We start from the raw sequence: 3,491 nt of genomic DNA, 5'->3' as shown, positions 1-3,491 counted from the left end.
GCAAGGGTGTGATGAATCAGGTCACCCTTGCCAGCTGACAAAGCCCTGTGGTTATGCCGTTGTCTGGGCCATGCCAGTGTAAAGACTATGGCTCAAGTGAACCAGAGGTGGAATCTACACATACCTATGGCAGATTTTTGAACAGCTTGTTGGCAATATGAGGTATGTGTCCAACAGTATCCACATCGTAGGCATCTCCCCACCATTCCTGGACATGTCCGATGGGGAGACCATCCTTTGGAGAGATGGCAGGTTGACTGTGTCGGTCCCCTGCCTTGGTCTAACATGGTGGTGTATGCCTTCACAGTGGTTGATGCCACTACTGGCCTTCTTTTTGCCTACCTGGTGGCCTGGGCTGACCACACATCTACCATTAAGGCATTGGAACATTTAACTGCTCTATATGGGCAACCCCTCACTATACAAAGTGATTGGGGTAGTCATTTTATGGGACATGAAGTCCAACAGTGGGCACGCTGAATGGACATTGAATGGATAGCTCATGTGCCCTACCGGCCTCAGGCCATTAGAGTGAAGGGGAAGCTAGAAAGTGGAACTTTTCCCCCATCTCTCTGACATTGGACAGGGGGGTTGGATCAGGCCGTTTGGATGCTAAATGAGCAGCCCGAAAGGGGGGGCCTGCCCCCATACATTATTTAACCTACAAGCTGACCACACCCCTTGATTGACAGATGTCGCCAAGCACCTGTTGATGCGACCCCAGGTAACTCAGGATGGAACTGCTCTGCTTCTGGCCCCAACACCCCTCAAGGAAGGAGAGACAAAAACCTAGACATGGTCGTGGAGTATAATGGGCCCGAAGCCCGGTGGATTGGTCTGTTAGCCCCATGGGGGGATGGGTACCTTTCCAACATGTCACCCACCATGCTCACCCCTGAGCAGCAATCGGTGACAGTCATGGTGGGCCACCATGGAAAGGGCACCCTCCTCATGGGTACTTTAGTTCTTGCCCTTTGGGTAATTCCTCGGGTTCCCCTTTTCTTGGCACCTGAAACCACCAAACCTATTATAGGTGAAACTGTGTGGTACAATCGCCCAGGACAAAAGGCAATTCCAGCCACAGTCTTGTCCCAGGACGAACAGGTAGCCTGTGTGCTGCCTGAAGGGCATGAGTTACCCTTAGTGGTCCCCCTGTCTGCTCTTTCTCACCGACCAGGGTAATCCAGCTAACAGCATCGCCTCCTGGGCTCACACTTAGCTCAAGTCGCGAACATTTCTCACTGCTGGGCCTGCAAGGAGTTCCCAGTGGAAACCGCCGGGGGCCTGCCCTGGAGCATCACCCCTGCTTCTCTGCAGAACTAGACTTTCCTGACCACGTGGGGGCCCCAGGACATTGACTACAACCCCTTTCACAGGGTCGCACCCACATCCCACTTTGGGATACACCATTTGGGACGGTCGGGGTTGGCTGTTAGGGGAACGAGTAGAACTACACCAAGTGACCCCCTGCCCCATGTATAGAACAGGGATGGGATTGAGAAACCGCACTATGGGATGGATCCCAAAAGAGTTTTGTGCAAACATTACTCAGAATAGTAACGCCGCCCGCTTGTGCAAAACTTTTGGTGGGGAACTGTCCCCACCGATAGAGTGCCCCCAGGATTTTTGTGGGTATGTGGAAGACATGAGTGGCTTTATCTTCCCACTCATTGGACAGGAAGATACACATGGGGACAGCTATACATCCCAGGGAAGGTTCTCCCCACCTTTACCGAGAAGCTACATAACTGGGATGCTGTGTTCTCCCATTGGCATCGGGTGAAATGGACTCCATGGTGGTTTTACCTAGTAGCCATCCTTTTTCCTGGGGGCGGAGCCATTAAGGTAGAAATAGAAGTGAATGCCCTAGCGGAGCATACTGCTTGGGCCCTGAATCAAACCAGGCAGGCCTTGACCCTCCTGATGGGTGAAGTCACCCATGGGGGCACATGCACAGTTATACATACTGAATGCTGTGTATGTATACCTGATCACGAGGAAGATATCTCCTCTGCCTTGAAGGAAGTTGATGGCGAGGTACAGATCATCCAACAGTTTACTGGAAACCCGTTGCAACAATGGTGGGGACATCTCTCATCATCTTGGTATTGGACCCTCCTAATGTTAGGAGCTGTTTGCTATAGTCTGGTAACACTATGCTATTCCCTATATTGTTGTTGTGGTCTTTGCACCCAAGGGGCCTCTCTGTGGGCCCATGTGTTGGACACGAAACCTATTACCTAGGGGGTGGAATGTAAGGGAAATTCATTTGTATAGACAATAGGTTTCTTAGGCCAAACTAAAATAATCGCAAGTGTGTCTTCTGCCCGCCTTCTGGGGAGGCATGAGTTAGCACGGTTATGTAACCGAGGTGTTATCTCCTATGTGAACCCATGTGATCATCCTTTCCCATGGCATGTTGCTGCTGTTGTTCTGAGCCATATATAAGTGCTCACCATGTTCTTGGACAGGCTCTCGCCGCAGCTGCATCTCCCTGACAGTAAAGAACACGTCTCATCTTCCCGCTGCCACCCGCCTCTTCTTTCAACTCCCAAAAGCCTGCTCTGGTGCACTCGCTAGCCACAGAGCCCACGCCCCACAGGGGGTTTATGGGGACAAAGAGAAAGGAAAAAAGCGATTGCTGCCAGCTGATAGCATCTGTTTTTTATTTTATTTTTTTCTCTGTGAGGCCGGCTTATCAGGGTCTTTGAAATGTGGTCTGGCAAGAGCTACAGTGGAGAGCTCGCACCCCTGCTGTCCACTTAGGACTCTTCAAGGCTGTGAAAATGAACTCTTAAAGATACCGCAGGTGGTTCATCTTAAAGACAAGGAGTTGAGTTCCAGGTGTTTAATCAAACAAAACAAAGGGCAGTTGTGTTGTGAGTTTTCTCTTCAAAGGGGCAGTTATGTGTTGTGAGTTTATTCCTCTTACTTTTCTGTTTGATAGTTTATCTTTCTCTGTTAGCTAGTTTATTAACAAGGCTGTCCTTTCATTAAGGTGTGGCTCTGAAATAGCCTCAAGATGGGGCCAGACACCAGAAAGACCAAGTGACTAGAGGATTAGAGGGTTGGAACTTTCAGCCACACCCACCACTCTGGGAAGGTTGAGCAAGTGCTGTACATCAAGCTCTATAAAAACTCTTGAGCAATAAGATCTGTTGAGCTTCCTGTTTGCTGAATGTGTGAAGGTGCTGGAGAGTGGCATGTGCCCAGAGAGTGCATGGAAGCTCCCCTTCTCCTACCCATGCAGGGGTGGGGAACCTGTGGCCTTCTGATTTCAACATTATTCTTTTTTAAGCACCAATGGAGGCAAGAAAATTTTCATCTTTCTCTGCTCCACCCCTTTTAATAAAAGGATTTGTTCTGTAAAATTTGGGTTCAGTCAAAAGGCTACACTTGGCCAGGCGCGGTGGCTCATGCCTGTAATCCTAGCACTCTGGGAGGCCGAGGCGGGCGGATTGTTTGAGCTCAGGAGTTCGAGACCAGCCTGA

This window comes from Propithecus coquereli, unplaced genomic scaffold, assembly GCF_000956105.1.
Source record: "Propithecus coquereli isolate 6110/MARCELLA unplaced genomic scaffold, Pcoq_1.0 Scaffold3, whole genome shotgun sequence".
Classification (NCBI taxonomy): domain Eukaryota; kingdom Metazoa; phylum Chordata; class Mammalia; order Primates; family Indriidae; genus Propithecus; species Propithecus coquereli.
Note: the sequence above shows the minus strand (reverse complement) of the source record.